Here is a 21390-nt window from a genome sequence, read left to right on the forward strand (position 1 = left end):
TATCAGTCTGGCTTCCTATTGGCCTGTAGTTATCAGCCTGTCATGTATAGCTTCCTATTGGGCTATAGTTATCAGTCTGTCATGTATAGCTTCCTATTGGGCTATAGTTATCAGCCTGTCATGTATAGCTTCCTATTGGGGTAGTTATCAGTATAGTAACACTAGAGTCCGTGTCAGGTGTAGTAACACTAGAGTCCTCAGTATAGTAACACTAGAGTCCGTACCTCAGCCAGGTGTCAGTATAGTGACACTAGAGTCCGTACCTCAGTATAGTAACACTAGAGTTATCAGCCTGTCAGTATAGTTCACTATTGAGTCCTACCTCAGTTATCAGTATAGTGACACTAGAGTCCGTACCTCAGCTAGGTGTCAGTATAGTGACACTAGAGTCCATACCTCAGCTAGGTGTCAGTATAGTGACACTAGAGTCCGTACCTCAGCTAGGTGTCAGTATAGTGACACTTCCTCAGCTAGGTGTCAGTATAGTGACACTAGAGTCCATCACCAGGTGTCAGTATAGTAACACCTCAGTATAGTAACACTAGAGTCCGTACCTCAGTATAGTGACACTAGAGTCCGTCAGTATAGTAACACTAGAGTCCGTACCTCAGTATAGTAACACTAGAGTCCGTACCTCAGCCAGGTGTCAGTATAGTAACACTAGAGTCCGTAGCCAGGTGTCAGTATAGTAACACTAGAGGTGTCAGTCATAGTGACACTAGAGTCCATACCTCAGCTAGGTGTCAGTATAGTGACACTAGAGTCCGTACCTCAGTATAGTGACACTAGAGTCCGTAGTAACCTCAGTATAGTAACACTAGAGTCCGTATCAGCCAGGTGTCTAGTAACACTAGAGTCCGTACTCAGGTGTCAGTATAGTAACACTAGAGTCCATACCTCAGCTAGGTGTCAGTATAGTGACACTAGAGTCCATACCTCAGCTAGGTGTCAGTATAGTGACACTAGAGTCCGTACCTCAGTATAGTAACACTAGAGTCCGTACCTCAGTATAGTAACACTAGAGGCCGTACCTCAGTATAGTAACACTAGAGTCCGTACCTCAGTATAGTGACACTAGAGTCCGTACCTCAGTATAGTAACACTATAGTCCGTAACTCAGTATAGTAACACTAGAGGCCGTACCTCAGTATAGTAACACTAGAGTCCGTACCTCAGTATAGTGACACTAGAGTCCGTACCTCAGTATAGTAACACTAGAGTCCGTCAGCCAGGTGTCAGTATAGTAACACTAGAGTCCGTACCTCAGCTAGGTGTCAGTATAGTGACACTAGAGTCCATACCTCAGCTAGGTGTCAGTATAGTGACACTAGAGTCCGTACCTCAGTATAGTGACACTAGAGTCCGTACCTCAGTATAGTAACACTAGAGTCCGTACCTCAGTATAGTAACACTAGAGTCCGTACCTCAGCCAGGTGTCAGTATAGTAACACTAGAGTCCGTACCTCAGTCAGTATAACACTAGAGTCCGTACCTCAGTAGGTGTCAGTATAGTGACACTAGAGTCCGTACCTCAGTAGGTGTAGTAGTGACACTAGAGTCCGTACCTCAGTATAGTAACACTAGAGTCCGTACCTCAGTATAGTAACACTAGAGTCCGTACCTCAGTATAGTAACACTAGAGTCCGTACCTCAGTATAGTAACACTAGAGTCCGTACCTCAGTATAGTGACACTAGAGTCCGTACCTCAGTATAGTAACACTAGAGTCCGTACCTCAGTATAGTAACACTAGAGGCCGTAGTCAGTATAGTAACACTAGAGTCCGTACCTCAGTATAGTAACACTAGAGTCCGTACCTCAGTATAGTAACACTAGAGTCCGTACCTCAGTATAGTGACACTAGAGTCCGTCAGTATAGTGACACTAGAGTCCGTACCTCAGTATAGTAACACTAGAGTCCGTACCTCAGTATAGTAACACTAGAGTCCATACCTCAGCCAGGTGTCAGTATAGTAACACTAGAGTCCGTACCTCAGCTAGGTGTCAGTATAGTGACACTAGAGTTCTCAGCAAGGTGTCAGTATAGTAACACTAGAGTCCGTACCTCAGTATAGTAACACTAGAGTCCGTACCTCAGCCAGGTGTCAGTATAGTAACACTAGAGTCCGTACCTCAGTATAGTAACACTAGAGTCCGTACCTCAGCCAGGTGTCAGTATAGTAACACTAGAGTCCGTACCTCAGTATAGTGACACTAGAGTCCGTACCTCAGTATAGTGACACTAGAGTCCGTACCTCAGTATAGTGACACTAGAGTCCGTACCTCAGTATAGTAACACTAGAGTCCGTACCTCAGCCAGGTGTCAGTATAGTAACACTAGAGTCCGTACCTCAGCCAGGTGTCAGTATAGTAACACTAGAGTCCGTACCTCAGCTAGGTGTCAGTATAGTGACACTAGAGTCCGTACCTCAGTATAGTGACACTAGAGTCCGTACCTCAGTATAGTAACACTAGAGTCCGTACCTCAGTATAGTAACACTAGAGTCCGTACCTCAGCCAGGTGTCAGTATAGTAACACTAGAGTCCGTACCTCAGCTAGGTGTCAGTATAGTGACACTAGAGTCCGTACCTCAGCTAGGTGTCAGTATAGTGACACTAGAGTCCATACCTCAGCTAGGTGTCAGTATAGTGACACTAGAGTCCGTACCTCAGTATAGTAACACTAGAGTCCGTACCTCAGTATAGTAACACTAGAGTCCGTACCTCAGTATAGTAACACTAGAGTCCGTACCTCAGTATAGTAACACTAGAGTCCGTACCTCAGTATAGTAACACTAGAGTCCGTACCTCAGTATAGTAACACTAGAGTCCGTACCTCAGTATAGTAACACTAGAGTCCGTACCTCAGTATAGTAACACTAGAGTCCGTACCTCAGTATAGTGACACTAGAGTCCGTACCTCAGTATAGTAACACTAGAGTCCGTACCTCAGTATAGTGACACTAGAGTCCGTACCTCAGTATAGTGACACTAGAGTCCGTACCTCAGTATAGTAACACTAGAGTCCGTACCTCAGTATAGTAACACTAGAGTCCATACCTCAGCCAGGTGTCAGTATAGTAACACTAGAGTCCGTACCTCAGCTAGGTGTCAGTATAGTGACACTAGAGTTCTCAGCAAGGTGTCAGTATAGTAACACTAGAGTCCATACCTCAGTATAGTAACACTAGAGTCCGTACCTCAGCCAGGTGTCAGTATAGTAACACTAGAGTCCGTACCTCAGTATAGTAACACTAGAGTCCGTACCTCAGCCAGGTGTCAGTATAGTAACACTAGAGTCCATACCTCAGTATAGTGACACTAGAGTCCGTACCTCAGTATAGTGACACTAGAGTCCGTACCTCAGTATAGTAACACTAGAGGCTGTACCTCAGTATAGTAACACTAGAGTCCGTACCTCAGTATAGTGACACTAGAGTCCGTACCTCAGTATAGTAACACTAGAGTCCGTACCTCAGCCAGGTGTCAGTATAGTAACACTAGAGTCCGTACCTCAGCTAGGTGTCAGTATAGTGACACTAGAGTCCATACCTCAGCTAGGTGTCAGTATAGTGACACTAGAGTCCGTACCTCAGTATAGTGACACTAGAGTCCGTACCTCAGTATAGTAACACTAGAGTCCGTACCTCAGCCAGGTGTCAGTATAGTAACACTAGAGTCCGTACCTCAGCTAGGTGTCAGTATAGTGACACTAGAGTCCGTACCTCAGTATAGTGACACTAGAGTCCGTACCTCAGTATAGTAACACAGAGTCCGTCAGCCTCAGTATAGTAACACTAGAGTCCGTACCTCAGTATAGTGACACTAGAGTCCGTACCTCAGTATAGTGACACTAGAGTCCGTACCTCAGTATAGTAACACTAGAGTCCGTACCTCAGCCAGGTGTCAGTATAGTAACACTAGAGTCCGTACCTCAGCTAGGTGTCAGTATAGTGACACTAGAGTCCATACCTCAGCTAGGTGTCAGTATAGTAACACTAGAGTCCGTACCTCAGCTAGGTGTCAGTATAGTGACACTAGAGTCCGTACCTCAGTATAGTAACACTAGAGTCCGTACCTCAGTATAGTAACACTAGAGGCCGTACCTCAGTATAGTAACACTAGAGTCCGTACCTCAGTATAGTGACACTAGAGTCCGTACCTCAGTATAGTGACACTAGAGTCCGTACCTCAGTATAGTGACACTAGAGTCCGTACCTCAGTATAGTGACACTAGAGTCCTCAGCCAGGTGTCAGTATAGTAACACTAGAGTCCATACCTCAGTATAGTGACACTAGAGGCCGTACCTCAGTATAGTAACACTAGAGTCCGTACCTCAGTATAGTAAGTCCCAGTATAGTGAGTCCGTACCTCAGCCAGGTGTCAGTATAGTAACACTAGAGTCCGTACCTCAGCTAGGTGTCAGTATAGTGACACTAGAGTTCCAGCAAGGTGTCAGTATAGTAACACTAGAGTCCATACCTCAGTATAGTAACACTAGAGTCCGTACCTCAGCCAGGTGTCAGTATAGTAACACTAGAGTCCGTACCTCAGTATAGTAACACTAGAGTCCGTCTCAGCCAGGTGTCAGTATAGTAACACTAGAGTCCATACCTCAGTATAGTGACACTAGAGTCCGTACCTCAGTATAGTGACACTAGAGTCCGTACCTCAGTATAGTAACACTAGAGGCTGTACCTCAGTATAGTAACACTAGAGTCCGTGTCTAGTGACACTAGAGTCTCAGTATAGTAACACTAGAGTCCGTACCTCAGCCAGGTGTCTCATAGTAACACTAGAGTCCGCTCAGCTAGGTGTCAGTATAGTGACACTAGAGTCCTGTCTCAGCTAGGGTCACTAGAGTCCATTACCTCAGAGTGCCTAGAGTCTCAGTATAGTAACACTAGAGTCCGTCTCAGCCAGGTGTCAGTATAGTAACACTAGAGTCCATTACCTCAGCTAGGTGTCAGTATAGTGACACTAGAGTCCGTCTCAGTATAGTGACACTAGAGTCCGTTCATATAGTAACACTAGAGTCCGTCTCAGCCAGGTGTCACTAAACACTAGAGTCCGTATAGAGGTGTCAGTATAGTGACACTAGAGTCCATTATAGCTAGGCCTGTCAGTATAGTGACACTAAGTCCATTATAGAGGCCTGTCAGTATAGTGACACTAACCTCAGTATTATAGAGTCCTGTCTCAGTCAGGACACTAGATCCAGTTAGTAACACTAGAGTCTGTCTCAGTGGACTAGAGTCCATTATAGATAGTGTCTCAGTAGGAGGCCTAATCCATAGTAACAGAGAGTCCTGTCTCAGTATAGTGACACTAATCCGTATTATAGTGACACTGTCTCAGTAGTGACACTAGAGTCCATCAGTATAGTAACACTAGAGTCCGTGTCTCAGTATAGTAACACTAGAGTCCATATCAGCCAGGTGTCAGTATAGTCTAGAGTCCGACTCAGCTATCCATTGACACTAGAGTTCTCAGCAAGGTGTCAGTATAGTAACACTAGAGTCCATTATAGAGGTCTGTCTCAGGTGTCAGTATAGACTAAGTCCATTATAGAGAGTCCGTCTCAGTCAGTATAGTAACACTAGAGTCCATCAGTATAGAGGTCCTGTCTCAGTGGACACTAGATCCATTATAGAGGCTGTCTCAGTATAGGACTAGAGTCCATTATAGTGAGAGTCCGTCTCAGTATAGTAACACTAGAGTCCGTATTATCAGCCAGGTGTCAGTATAGTAACACTAGAGTCCGTACCTCAGCTAGGTGTCAGTATAGTGACACTAGAGTCCATACCTCAGCTAGGTGTCAGTATAGTGACACTAGAGTCCGTACCTCAGTATAGTGACACTAGATCCATTATAGAGAGTCCGTGTCTCAGCCAGGTGTCAGTATAGTAACACTAGAGTCCGTATTCAGTATAGTGACACTAGAGTCCGTACCTCAGTATAGTGACACTAGAGTCCATTATAGTAACACTAGAGTCCGTACCTCAGCCAGGTGTCAGTATAGTAACACTAGAGTCCATTATAGTGGTATAGTCTAGAGTCCATACCTCACTAAGGTGTCAGTATAGTGACACTAGAGGTACCTCAGCTAGGTGTCAGTATAGTGACACTAGAGTCCATCAGTATAGTAACACTAGAGTCCGTGTCTCATGTAACACTAGATCCACCTCAGTATAGTAACACTAGAGTGGTACCTCAGTATAGTGACACTAGAGTCCGTACCTCAGTATAGTAACACTAGAGTCCGTACCTCAGTATAGTAACACTAGAGGCCGTACCTCAGTATAGTAACACTAGAGTCTGTACCTCAGTGACACTAGAGTCCGTCAGTATAGTGACACTAGAGTCCGTACCTCAGTATAGTAACACTAGAGTCCGTACCTCAGTATAGTAACACTAGAGTCCGACTAACCTCAGCCAGGTGTCAGTATAGTAACACTAGAGTCCGTCTCAGTAGGTGTCAGTATAGTGACACTAGAGTTCTCAGCAAGGTGTCAGTATAGTAACACTAGAGTCCATTACCTAGAGTCTGTCAGTATAGTAACACTAGAGTCCGTATCTCAGTATAGTAACACTAGAGTCCGTACCTCAGCCAGGTGTCAGTATAGTAACACTAGAGTCCATTACCTCAGTATAGGACTGTCTCAGAGGACCTCCAGTATAGTGACACTAGAGTGTCTCAGTATAGGACACTAGAGTCCGTCCGTACCTCAGTATAGTAACACTAGAGTCCGTACCTCAGTATAGTGACACTAAGTCCATACCTCAGTATAGTGACACTAGAGTCCGTCAGTATAGTGACACAGTCCACGTAGCCTCAGTATAGTAACACTAGAGTCCGTACCTCAGTATAGTAACATAGATATCAGTTAACACTAGAGTCCGTACCTCAGTATAGTAACACTAGAGTCCGTACCTCAGTATAGTAACACAAATCAGTATAGTAACACTAGAGTCCTCAGCCAGGTGTCAGTATAGTAACACTAGAGTCCATACCTCAGTATAGTGACACTAGAGTCCGTACCTCAGTATAGTGACACTAGAGTTACCTCAGTATAGTAACACTAGAGTCCGTACCTCAGTATCAGTATAGTAACACTAGAGTCCGTACCTCAGTATAGTGACACTAGAGTCCGTACTCAGTATAGTAACACTAGAGGCCGTACCTCAGTATAGTAACACTAGAAACCTCAGTATAGTAACACTAGAGTCCTCAGCCAGGTGTCAGTATAGTAACACTAGAGTCCATACCTCAGTATAGTGCTAGAGGCCGTACCTCAGTATAGTAACACTAGAGGTGTCAGTATAGTGACACTAGATTCAGTATAGTAAACTAAGAGTCCGTACCTCAGTATAGTAACACTAGAGTCCGTACCTCAGTATAGTAACACTAGAGTCCGTACCTCAGTATAGTAACACTAGAGTCCGTACCTCAGCCAGACGGTCTGCCAGAGCCTTCACCATGATACTGTTGTAGTCGTCTCCCTGGGTCTCAAACTGTTTGCTCAGCTCCTCCGCTCCGAACACAGCTACAGCAAACATCCCCATGTAGTCAGACACACGGCTGGCCCTCGGGGCCACGAAGTCCGACAGGCAGTAGTAGGGGTCTGAGCTGGCACTGTCCTTCTCTGCCTACGAGACAAAACACAGTTATCTTACAATACATGCTTGTTGTTCGGGTTGACCCCATTTAGTCCGCTGTTTCCATTGATTGGTCCATGGACTGTTGGTCGACCCAGATGTCTTTAAGTCGAGCAGTAGCAACAAAATCTAAACAATTGGTGTACAAGACACCTTTCTGATTGGCTCCTGTCTGATTGGACTGATCCATTGTGGAGTCCTGTCTCAGTGGACTGATCCATTATAGAGGTCTGTCTCAGTGGACTAATCCATTATAGAGGTCTGTCTCAGTGGACTAATCCATTATAGAGGCCTGTCTCAGTGGACTAATCCATTATAGAGGTCTGTCTCAGTGGACTAATCCATTATAGAGGTCTGTCTCAGTGGACTAATCCATTATAGAGGCCTGTCTCAGTGGACTAATCCATTATAGAGGCCTGTCTCAGTGGACTAATCCATTATAGAGGCCTGTCTCAGTGGACTAATCCATTATAGAGGTCTGTCTCAGTGGACTAATCCATTATAGAGGTCTGTCTCAGTGGACTAATCCATTATAGAGGTCTGTCTCAGTGGACTAATCCATTATAGAGGCCTGTCTCAGTGGACTAATCCATTATAGAGGCCTGTCTCAGTGGACTAATCCATTATAGAGGCCTGTCTCAGTGGACTAATCCATTATAGAGGCCTGTCTCAGTGGACTAATCCATTATAGAGGCCTGTCTGAGTGGACTAATCCATTATAGAGGCCTGTCTGAGTGGACTAATCCATTATAGAGGTCTGTCAGAGTGGACTAATCCATTATAGAGGCCTGTCAGAGTGGACTAATCCATTATAGAGGCCTGTCAGAGTGGACTAATCCATTATAGAGGCCTGTCTCAGTGGACTAATCCATTATAGAGGCCTGTCTCAGTGGACTAATCCATTATAGAGGTCTGTCTCAGTGGACTAATCCATTATAGAGGCCTGTCTCAGTGGACTAATCCATTATAGAGGCCTGTCTCAGTGGACTAATCCATTATAGAGGTCTGTCTCAGTGGACTAATCCATTATGGAGGCCTGTCTCAGTGGACTAATCCATTGTGGAGGCCTGTCTCAGTGGACTAATCCATTATAGAGGTTTGTCTCAGTGGACTAATCCATTATAGAGGCCTGTCTCAGTGGACTAATCCATTATAGAGCCCTGTCTGAGTGGACTAATCCATTGTAGAGGCCTGTCTCAGTGGACTAATCCATTATAGAGGTCTGTCTCAGTGGACTAATCCATTGTGGAGACCTGTCTCAGTGGACTAATCCATTGTGGAGGCTGTGGGGGTGACACAGTCCACCAGTCTAAGACATGTGCGTAATTATATATGGTTATATTATGTAAGAACAACGGTGCAACACAAATAATGCAGCTGTGGGACCTTTTATAGACAGGTGTGTTACCTTCCAAATCATATCCAATCAATTGAGTTTACCACAGGTGGACTCCAATCGAGTTGAAGAAACATCTCGAGGATGATCAATGGAAACTGGATGCACCTGAGCTCAATTTTGAGTCTCATAGCAAAGGGGTCTGAATATTTATGTAAATAAGGTCTCTGTTTGTTATTTGTAATACATTTGCAAAAAATAATATAAAAACCTGTTTTTGCTTTGTCATTATGGGGAATTGTGATGTCATTATGGGGTATTGTGATGTCATTATGGGGTATTGTGATGTCATTACTGTGTATTGTGTGTAGAGATTGATGAGGAAAATGAAACAATTTAACCCATTTTAGAATAAGGCTGTAATGTAACAGAATGTGGAAAAGGTCAAGGGGTCTGAATACATTGTATTTCGGCTACTGTATCAATCAACAACGTGTACTTGTTCATGGCATCACACAGCATACGAGTCGTTCATAATGTGAAATGCAAATCAAGCATTTTACTTTTAAAATCAAATAAATGCAAATAATTAAGAGTAAACAATAAATAAACCGTTCCTGTTTCAGAAATTTAATTCACGAATGAACGCGACTGTTTTTAGTCTTTGCTGTAATAAAGGCTTTACAACAACAAAAAAATACGACAACAGACTCTCTAGGAGACTTGGAATGTATTTAGTGTTGTTTACATTGTCCCAAACGGTAAGAAAAATGATATTGTGATCTAACAGCACCTGTTTGGCACACACATCATCCTAATATGCAGCGCTTTCTCCAGAACTTGTGTTTCCTGATCCGCACATCGGACTTCCCCTTTACCTCCTGAACAACCAGTAAACATTACCACCCCGTTTTAAGTTTGTCAGGTCCTCTGGGTCCATTTAGACGTCGCATGTGTTACAGTGCTCAAGAGTTTGTTATAACAAATGTATTGATGTGATTGTGATTTGCTATAGGTCAGGCCCTATTGGTCATGTGCATGCGAAGCATACGTGTCACAGTCACTAGCTGCAGCAGGGAGGAGAGAGAGACGGCGGGGAGGAGAGAGAGACAGCGGGGAGGAGAGAGAGACAGCAGGGAGGAGAGAGAGACAGCAGGGAGGGGAGGAGAGAGAGACAGCAGGGAGGGGAGGAGAGAGAGACAGCAGGGAGGAGAGAGAGACAGCAGGGGGAGGAGAGAGAGACAGCAGGGAGGAGAGAGAGACAGCAGGGAGGAGAGAGAGACAGCAGACAGCAGGGAGGAGAGAGAGACAGCAGGGAGGAGAGAGAGAGCGGGGAGGAGAGACAGCAGGGAGGAGAGAGAGACAGCGGGGAGGAGAGAGAGACAGCAGGGAGGGGAGAGAGACAGCAGGGAGGAGAGAGAGACAGCAGGGAGGAGAGAGAGAGACAGCGGTTGCTAGTCACAGTCACTAGCTGTTTTTTTAAACACAGAGCAGCAATCAAATCAATTGCTGGTCGGAATCCCTCGAGTCAAGTGTGTCTGAATTATTTAATCAAACAGTGTGCTTAAAGCATCAGACCAGCTCAGTGAATGTAGTTGATTTGATTAAAACACACAGGATGTTTCTAAATATGGAAAAATACGTTTTAACATTTAGATCAACCGATTGGTCGAAAAGAACAGATGATTCTGGGTCGACCAAGATTTTTTTTTTTTGTCGTGGACAGCCCTACTTGTTATAGATTTATAAATGGAAATTAATTGAACACAGACCCCGCCCACACACACACAGACCCCGCCCCACACACACAGACCCCGCCCACACACACAGACCCCGCCCACCCACACACACAGACCCCGCCCACACACACACAGACCCCGCCCCCCCACACACCATGAACTAACACACCCTGTTCCAGATCTCCCTGCTACTCACCTGTTGGCGTAGTCCATAGAAGGTGGCGAGGGGCGTGGGGGAGCGAGGTGTGACGTCGTGTTCGTACACCTGGATGTCGTCTCCTACACTCTGGGCGGGCCAGAAGCCCACCAGGCCACGCCCCCAGAGACCCTTATTATCTATCAGTCTGTTGAGGAGCCGCTGGGCGTCGTCAAACACCCTCCGAGCCTCCTCACCTGTACAGGTTCATTATAACATTATTATCTATCAGTCTCCTCACCTGTACAGGTTCATTATAACATTATTATCTATCAGTCTCCTCACCTGTACAGGTTCATTCTAACATTATTATCTATCAGTCTCCTCACCTGTACAGGTTCATTATAACATTATTATCTATCAGTCTCCTCACCTGTACAGGTTCATTATAACATTATTATCTATCAGTCTCCTCACCTGTACAGGTTCATTATGACATTATTATCTATCAGTCTCCTCACCTGTACAGGTTCATTATAACATTATTATCTATCAGTCTCCTCACCTGTACAGGTTCATTATAACATTATTATCTATCAGTCTCCTCACCTGTACAGGTTCATTATAACATTATTATCTATCAGTCTCCTCACCTGTACAGGTTCATTCTAACATTATTATCTATCAGTCTCCTCACCTGTACAGGTTCATTATAACATTATTATCTATCAGTCTCCTCACCTGTACAGGTTCATTATAACATTATTATCTATCAGTCTCCTCACCTGTACAGGTTCATTATAACATTATTATCTATCAGTCTCCTCACCTGTACAGGTTCATTATAACATTATTATCTATCAGTCTCCTCACCTGTACAGGTTCATTATAACATTATTATCTATCAGTCTCCTCACCTGTACAGGTTCATTATAACATTATTATCTATCAGTCTCCTCACCTGTACAGGTTCATTATAACATTATTATCTATCAGTCTCCTCACCTGTACAGGTTCATTATAACATTATTATCTATCAGTCTCCTCACCTGTACAGGTTCATTATAACATTATTATCTATCAGTCTCCTCACCTGTACAGGTTCATTATAACATTATTATCTATCAGTCTCCTCACCTGTACAGGTTCATTATAACATTATTATCTATCAGTCTCCTCACCTGTACAGGTTCATTATAACATTATTATCTATCAGTCTCCTCACCTGTACAGGTTCATTATAACATTATTATCTATCAGTCTCCTCACCTGTACAGGTTCATTATAACATTATTATCTATCAGTCTCCTCACCTGTACAGGTTCATTATAACATTATTATCTATCAGTCTCCTCACCTGTACAGGTTCATTATAACATTATTATCTATCAGTCTCCTCACCTGTACAGGTTCATTATAACATTATTATCTATCAGTCTCCTCACCTGTACAGGTTCATTATGACATTATTATCTATCAGTCTCCTCACCTGTACAGGTTCATTATAACATTATTATCTATCAGTCTCCTCACCTGTACAGGTTCATTATAACATTATTATCTATCAGTCTCCTCACCTGTACAGGTTCATTATAACATTATTATCTATCAGTCTCCTCACCTGTACAGGTTCATTATAACATTATTATCTATCAGTCTCCTCACCTGTACAGGTTCATTATAACATTATTATCTATCAGTCTCCTCACCTGTACAGGTTCATTATAACATTATTATCTATCAGTCTCCTCACCTGTACAGGTTCATTATGACATTATTATCTATCAGTCTCCTCACCTGTACAGGTTCATTATAACATTATTATCTATCAGTCTCCTCACCTGTACAGGTTCATTATAACATTATTATCTATCAGTCTCCTCACCTGTACAGGTTCATTATGACATTATTATCTATCAGTCTCCTCACCTGTACAGGTTCATTATAACATTATTATCTATCAGTCTCCTCACCTGTACAGGTTCATTATAACATTATTATCTATCAGTCTCCTCACCTGTACAGGTTCATTATAACATTATTATCTATCAGTCTCCTCACCTGTACAGGTTCATTATAACATTATTATCTATCAGTCTCCTCACCTGTACAGGTTCATTATGACATTATTATCTATCAGTCTCCTCACCTGTACAGGTTCATTATGACATTATTATCTATCAGTCTCCTCGCCTGTACAGGTTCATTATAACATTATTATCTATCAGTCTCCTCACCTGTACAGGTTCATTATAACATTATTATCTATCAGTCCATCAACCTGTACAGGTTCATTATATTACATTATTATCTATCAGTCTCTGAACAGTCTGTACAGGTTCATTATAACATTATTCTCCATAGAAATACAATCACAACAGTACAGGTTCATTATGACATTATTATCTATCATGTCCTCACCTGTACAGGTTCATTATGAAGATTATTATCTATCAGTACTCCTCACCTCTCAGGTGCCACACGTAAAGATTAGGCTTCCAGTCGATGTACAGGTCCACCAGCCTCCGCAGGTCATATTACACCTCAAACACACGGGTACCCAGGAACTGAGGAACAGTCAGGGGAGGGAGGGATGGCAGGAATGCAGACTTCTCCAGAGAAGATACAATCACAACAGTAGAATGGAGATAGCATTACATCTCTATGACCTCTAGAGAGAGTTTTGTCCTTGAAGAGAGAGAGAGACAGCCTCTGTTAGAGAGACTTCCCTCTCAGAGAGACACGGGAGAGAGAGAGACAGCGAGAGAGAGAGAGACAGCGAGAGAGAGAGAGACAGCGAGAGAGAGAGAGACAGCGAGAGAGAGAGAGACAGCGAGAGAGAGAGAGAGACAGCGAGAGAGAGAGAGACAGCGAGAGAGAGAGAGAGACCGCAGGATAGAGAGAAGCAGAGAGAGAGAGACAGCGAGAGAGAGAGACAGCTGAGAGAGAGGAGGGAGGAGAGAGAGAGACAGCGAGAGAGAGAGAGACAGCGAGAGAGAGAGAGACAGCGAGAGAGAGAGAGACAGCGAGAGAGAGAGAGACAGCGAGAGAGAGAGAGACAGCGAGAGAGAGAGACAGCGAGAGAGAGAGACAGCGAGAGAGAGAGAGAGACAGCGAGAGAGAGAGACAGCGAGAGAGAGGGAGAGCGGGAGAGAGAGGGAGAGAGGGAGACAGAGAGAGAGAGAGAGAGACAGAGAGAGAGCGGGAGAGAGAGAGAGAGAGAGAGAGAGAGAGAGAGAGAGGATCAGTCACCATAGTCAGGGTATATTCTATCAAAATAGGTCAGACAGAAATAAGTCTAATCTTTTCAATGACAAGCAGACAAATGACTTCCTGAAGGACAGTTGATCCCAGTGAATTAGTGTCGTACCTGGTTTGGCCTGAGAAAGCCAATCCACATGGAGTCCTTTCTCCCTGGCCTGGGCTAGAGACAGGAAGCGCCTCTCCTGAGAACACAGACACACAGAGACTCCTGTCATCATCTACCTTAACAGCTCTCAGACAGCCCAGCCATTACAGTGTAGTGTACCAAACTACCAGCTACGGCCCTGGACCAGTGTTGAGGACCAGGATTCATCAAACCACTGATTAGACATGGTTAGCAGATGAATCAGCGAAATGCTTGTTCATTAACCCATCATCAAACTATTGTGACTGTATAGGGCCAGGATTCATCCACCCATCAGCTGTATAGTGATAGGACCAGGATTCATCCACCCATCAGCTGTATAGTGACAGGACCAGGATTCATCCACCCATCAGAGGAATCAGCTGTATAGTGACAGGACCAGGATTCATCCACCCATCAGCTGTATAGTGACAGGACCAGGATTCATCCACCCATCAGCTGTATAGTGATAGGACCAGGATTCATCCACCCATCAGCTGTATAGTGATAGGACCAGGATTCATCCACACATCAGCTGTATAGTGACAGGACCAGGATTCATCCACCCATCAGCTGTATAGTGACAGGACCAGGATTCATCCACCCATCAGCTGTATAGTGACAGGACCAGGATTCATCCACCCATCAGCTGTATAGTGATAGGACCAGGATTCATCCACCCATCAGCTGTATAGTGATAGGACCAGGATTCATCCACCCATCAGCTGTATAGTGATAGGACCAGGATTCATCCACCCATCAGCTGTATAGTGACAGGACCAGGATTCATCCACCCATCAGCTGTATAGTGACAGGGCCAGGATTCATCCACCCATCAGCTGTATAGTGACAGGGCCAGGATTCATCCACCCATCAGCTGTATAGTGACAGGACCAGGATTCATCCACCCATCAGCTGTATAGTGACAGGACCAGGATTCATCCACCCATCAGAGGAATCAGCTGTATAGTGATAGGACCAGGATTCATCCACCCATCAGCTGTATAGTGATAGGGCCAGGATTCATCCACCCATCAGCTGTATAGTGATAGGACCAGGATTCATCCACCCATCAGAGGAATCAGCTGTATAGTGACAGGACCAGGATTCATCCACCCATCAGCTGTATAGTGACAGGACCAGGATTCATCCACCCATCAGCTGTATAGTGATAGGACCAGGATTCATCCACCCATCAGCTGTATAGTGACAGGACCAGGATTCATCCACCCATCAGCTGTATAGTGACAGGACCAGGATTCATCCACCCATCAGCTGTATAGTGACAGGACCAGGATTCATCCACCCATCAGCTGTATAGTGACAGGACCAGGATTCATCCACCCATCAGAGGAATCAGCTGTATAGTGATAGGACCAGGATTCATCCACCCATCAGCTGTATAGTGATAGGACCAGGATTCATCCACCCATCAGCTGTATAGTGATAGGATCAGGATTCATCCACCCATCAGCAGTATAGTGACAGGACCAGGATTCATCCACCCATCAGCTGTATAGTGACAGGGCCAGGATTCATCCACCCATCAGCTGTATAGTGACAGGGCCAGGATTCATCCACCCATCAGCTGTATAGTGACAGGGCCAGGATTCATCCACCCATCAGCTGTATAGTGACAGGACCAGGATTCATCCACCCATCAGCTGTATAGTGATAGGACCAGGATTCATCCACCCATCAGAGGAATCAGCTGTATAGTGACAGGACCAGGATTCATCCACCCATCAGCTGTATAGTGACAGGACCAGGATTCATCCACCCATCAGAGGAATCAGCTGTATAGTGATAGGACCAGGATTCATCCACCCATCAGCTGTATAGTGATAGGGCCAGGATTCATCCACCCATCAGCTGTATAGTGATAGGACCAGGATTCATCCACCCATCAGCTGTATAGTGATAGGACCAGGATTCATCCACCCATCAGAGGAATCAGCTGTATAGTGATAGGACCAGGATTCATCCACCCATCAGCTGTATAGTGACAGGACCAGGATTCATCCACCCATCAGAGGAATCAGCTGTATAGTGATAGGACCAGGATTCATCCACCCATCAGCTGTATAGTGATAGGACCAGGATTCATCCACCCATCAGCTGTATAGTGATAGGACCAGGATTCATCCACCCATCAGCTGTATAGTGACAGGACCAGGATTCATCCACCCATCAGCTGTATAGTGACAGGACCAGGATTCATCCACCCATCAGCTGTATAGTGATAGGACCAGGATTCATCCACCCATCAGCTGTATAGTGACAGGACCAGGATTCATCCACCATCAGAGGAATCAGCTGTATAGTGACAGGACCAGGATTCATCCACCCATCAGCTGTATAGTGACAGGACCAGGATTCATCCACCCATCAGCTGTATAGTGACAGGACCAGGATTCATCCACCCATCAGCTGTATAGTGACAGGACCAGGATTCATCCACCCATCAGAGGAATCAGCTGTATCGTGACAGGACCAGGATTCATCCACCCATCAGCTGTATAGTGACAGGACCAGGATTCATCCACCCATCAGCTGTATAGTGATAGGACCAGGATTCATCCACCCATCAGCTGTATAGTGACAGGACCAGGATTCATCCACCCATCAGCTGTATAGTGACAGGACCAGGATTCATCCACCCATCAGCTGTATAGTGATAGGACCAGGATTCATCATCCACCCATCAGCTGTATAGTGACAGGACCAGGATTCATCCACCCATCAGAGGAATCAGCTGTATAGTGATAGGACCAGGATTCATCCACCCATCAGCTGTATAGTGACAGGACCAGGATTCATCCACCCATCAGCTGTATAGTGACAGGACCAGGATTCATCCACCCATCAGCTGTATAGTGATAGGACCAGGATTCATCCACCCATCAGCTGTATAGTGACAGGACCAGGATTCATCCACCCATCAGCTGTATAGTGACAGGACCAGGATTCATCCACCCATCAGCTGTATAGTGACAGGACCAGGATTCATCCACCCATCAGCTGTATAGTGACAGGACCAGGATTCATCCACCCATCAGCTGTATAGTGACAGGACCAGGATTCATCCACCATCAGAGGAATCAGCTGTATAGTGATAGGACCAGGATTCATCCACCCATCAGCTGTATAGTGATAGGACCAGGATTCATCCACCCAGAGGAATCAGCTGTATAGTGATAGGACCAGGATTCATCCACCCATCAGCTGTATAGTGATAGGACCAGGATTCATCCACCCATCAGCTGTATAGTGATAGGACCAGGATTCATCCACCCATCAGCTGTATAGTGACAGGACCAGGATTCATCCACCCATCAGAGGAATCAGCTGTATAGTGATAGGACCAGGATTCATCCACCCATCAGCTGTATAGTGACAGGACCAGGATTCATCCACCCATCAGAGGAATCAGCTGTATAGTGATAGGACCAGGATTCATCCACCCATCAGCTGTATAGTGACAGGACCAGGATTCATCCACCCATCAGCTGTATAGTGATAGGACCAGGATTCATCCACCCATCAGCTGTATAGTGACAGGACCAGGATTCATCCACCCATCAGCTGTATAGTGACAGGACCAGGATTCATCCACCCATCAGCTGTATAGTGATAGGACCAGGATTCATCCACCCATCAGCTGTATAGTGACAGGACCAGGATTCATCCACCCATCAGAGGAATCAGCTGTATAGTGACAGGACCAGGATTCATCCACCCATCAGCTGTATAGTGACAGGACCAGGATTCATCCACCCATCAGCTGTATAGTGACAGGACCAGGATTCATCCACCCATCAGCTGTATAGTGATAGGACCAGGATTCATCCACCCATCAGAGGAATCAGCTGTATAGTGACAGGACCAGGATTCATCCACCCATCAGCTGTATAGTGATAGGACCAGGATTCATCCACCCATCAGCTGTATAGTGACAGGACCAGGATTCATCCACCCATCAGCTGTATAGTGATAGGCCAGGATTCATCCACCCATCAGCTGTATAGTGACAGGGCCAGGATTCATCCACCCATCAGCTGTATAGTGATAGGACCAGGATTCATCCACCCATCAGCTGTATAGTGACAGGACCAGGATTCATCCACCCATCAGCTGTATAGTGACAGGACCAGGATTCATCCACCCATCAGCTGTATAGTGATAGGACCAGGATTCATCATCCACCCATCAGCTGTATAGTGACAGGACCAGGATTCATCCACCCATCAGCTGTATAGTGATAGGACCAGGATTCATCCACCCATCAGCTGTATAGTGATAGGACCAGGATTCATCCACCCATCAGAGGAATCAGCTGTATAGTGATAGGACCAGGATTCATCCACCCATCAGCTGTATAGTGATAGGACCAGGATTCATCCACCCATCAGAGGAATCAGCTGTATAGTGATAGGACCAGGATTCATCCACCCATCAGCTGTATAGTGATAGGACCAGGATTCATCCACCCATCAGAGGAATCAGCTGTATAGTGATAGGACCAGGATTCATCCACCCATCAGCTGTATAGTGATAGGACCAGGATTCATCCACCCATCAGCTGTATAGTGATAGGACCAGGATTCATCCACCCATCAGCTGTATAGTGACAGGTCCAGGATTCATCCACCCATCAGCTGTATAGTGACAGGACCAGGATTCATCCACCCATCAGCTGTATAGTGACAGGACCAGGATTCATCCACCCATCAGCTGTATAGTGATAGGACCAGGATTCATCCACCCATCAGAGGAATCAGCTGTATAGTGACAGGACCAGGATTCATCCACCCATCAGCTGTATAGTGACAGGACCAGGATTCATCCACCCATCAGCTGTATAGTGACAGGACCAGGATTCATCCACCCATCAGCTGTATAGTGACAGGACCAGGATTCATCCACCCATCAGCTGTATAGTGACAGGACCAGGATTCATCCACCCATCAGCTGTATAGTGACAGGACCAGGATTCATCCACCCATCAGCTGTATAGTGATAGGACCAGGATTCATCCACCCATCAGCTGTATAGTGACAGGACCAGGATTCATCCACCCATCAGCTGTATAGTGACAGGACCAGGATTCATCCACCCATCAGCTGTATAGTGACAGGACCAGGATTCATCCACCCATCAGAGGAATCAGCTGTATAGTGATAGGACCAGGATTCATCCACCCATCAGCTGTATAGTGACAGGACCAGGATTCATCCACCCATCAGAGGAATCAGCTGTATAGTGACAGGACCAGGATTCATCCACCCATCAGAGGAATCAGCTGTATAGTGATAGGACCAGGATTCATCCACCATCAGAGGAATCAGCTGTATAGTGACAGGACCAGGATTCATCCACCCATCAGCTGTATAGTGACAGGACCAGGATTCATCCACCCATCAGAGCTGAATCAGCTGTATAGTGACAGGACCAGGATTCATCCACCCATCAGCTGTATAGTGATAGGACCAGGATTCATCCACCCATCAGCTGTATAGTGACAGGACCAGGATTCATCCACCCATCAGCTGTATAGTGACAGGACCAGGATTCATCCACCCATCAGCTGTATAGTGATAGGACCAGGATTCATCCACCCATCAGCTGTATAGTGACAGGACCAGGATTCATCCACCCATCAGCTGTATAGTGATAGGACCAGGATTCATCCACCCATCAGCTGTATAGTGACAGGACCAGGATTCATCCACCCATCAGCTGTATAGTGATAGGACCAGGATTCATCCACCCATCAGCTGTATAGTGATAGGACCAGGATTCATCCACCCATCAGAGGAATCAGCTGTATAGTGACAGGACCAGGATTCATCCACCCATCAGCTGTATAGTGACAGGACCAGGATTCATCCACCCATCAGAGGAATCAGCTGTATAGTGACAGGGCCAGGATTCATCCACCCATCAGCTGTATAGTGATAGGACCAGGATTCATCCACCCATCAGCTGTATAGTGACAGGACCAGGATTCATCCACCCATCAGCTGTATAGTGACAGGACCAGGATTCATCCACCCATCAGCTGTATAGTGACAGGACCAGGATTCATCCACCCATCAGCTGTATAGTGACAGGACCAGGATTCATCCACCCATCAGCTGTATAGTGACAGGACCAGGATTCATCCACCCATCAGCTGTATAGTGACAGGACCAGGATTCATCCACCCATCAGCTGTATAGTGACAGGACCAGGATTCATCCACCCATCAGCTGTATAGTGACAGGACCAGGATTCATCCACCCATCAGCTGTATAGTGATAGGACCAGGATTCATCCACCCATCAGCTGTATAGTGACAGGACCAGGATTCATCCACCCATCAGCTGTATAGTGACAGGACCAGGATTCATCCACCATCAGAGGAATCAGCTGTATAGTGACAGGACCAGGATTCATCCACCCATCAGCTGTATAGTGACAGGACCAGGATTCATCCACCCATCAGCTGTATAGTGATAGGACCAGGATTCATCCACCCATCAGCTGTATAGTGACAGGACCAGGATTCATCCACCCATCAGCTGTATAGTGACAGGACCAGGATTCATCCACCCATCAGCTGTATAGTGACAGGACCAGGATTCATCCACCCATCAGCTGTATAGTGATAGGACCAGGATTCATCCACCCATCAGCTGTATAGTGACAGGACCAGGATTCATCCACCCATCAGCTGTATAGTGACAGGACCAGGATTCATCCACCCATCAGCTGTATAGTGATAGGACCAGGATTCATCCACCATCAGAGGAATCAGCTGTATAGTGACAGGACCAGGATTCATCCACCCATCAGCTGTATAGTGACAGGACCAGGATTCATCCACCCATCAGCTGTATAGTGATAGGACCAGGATTCATCCACCCATCAGCTGTATAGTGATAGGACCAGGATTCATCCACCCATCAGAGGAATCAGCTGTATAGTGATAGGACCAGGATTCATCCACCCATCAGCAGTATAGTAACAGGGCCAGGATTCATCCACCCATCAGCTGTATAGTGACAGGGCCAGGATTCATCCACCCATCAGAGGAATCAGCTGTATAGTGACAGGGCCAGGATTCATCCACCCATCAGCAGTATAGTGA

The 21390-nt window shown here is 45.5% G+C and overlaps 1 long non-coding RNA gene and 1 pseudogene across 1 annotated transcript; both read right to left on the minus strand.

Moving 5' to 3' along the window:
- LOC118383880 (methionine synthase-like) overlaps window positions 1-21390 on the minus strand; it is a 115136-nt pseudogene that overhangs the window by 13001 nt on the left and 80745 nt on the right.
- Window positions 11240-13013, minus strand: LOC127924005 (uncharacterized). The gene is made up of 3 exons (XR_008116525.1): window positions 12624-13013; window positions 12316-12359; window positions 11240-11391 (listed from the first exon to the last, which is right to left on the minus strand). It is a non-coding gene; the product is annotated as an uncharacterized LOC127924005 (long non-coding RNA).

The sequence above is a fragment of the Oncorhynchus keta genome, unplaced genomic scaffold, assembly GCF_023373465.1.
Source record: "Oncorhynchus keta strain PuntledgeMale-10-30-2019 unplaced genomic scaffold, Oket_V2 Un_contig_3473_pilon_pilon, whole genome shotgun sequence".
NCBI lineage: Eukaryota > Metazoa > Chordata > Actinopteri > Salmoniformes > Salmonidae > Oncorhynchus > Oncorhynchus keta.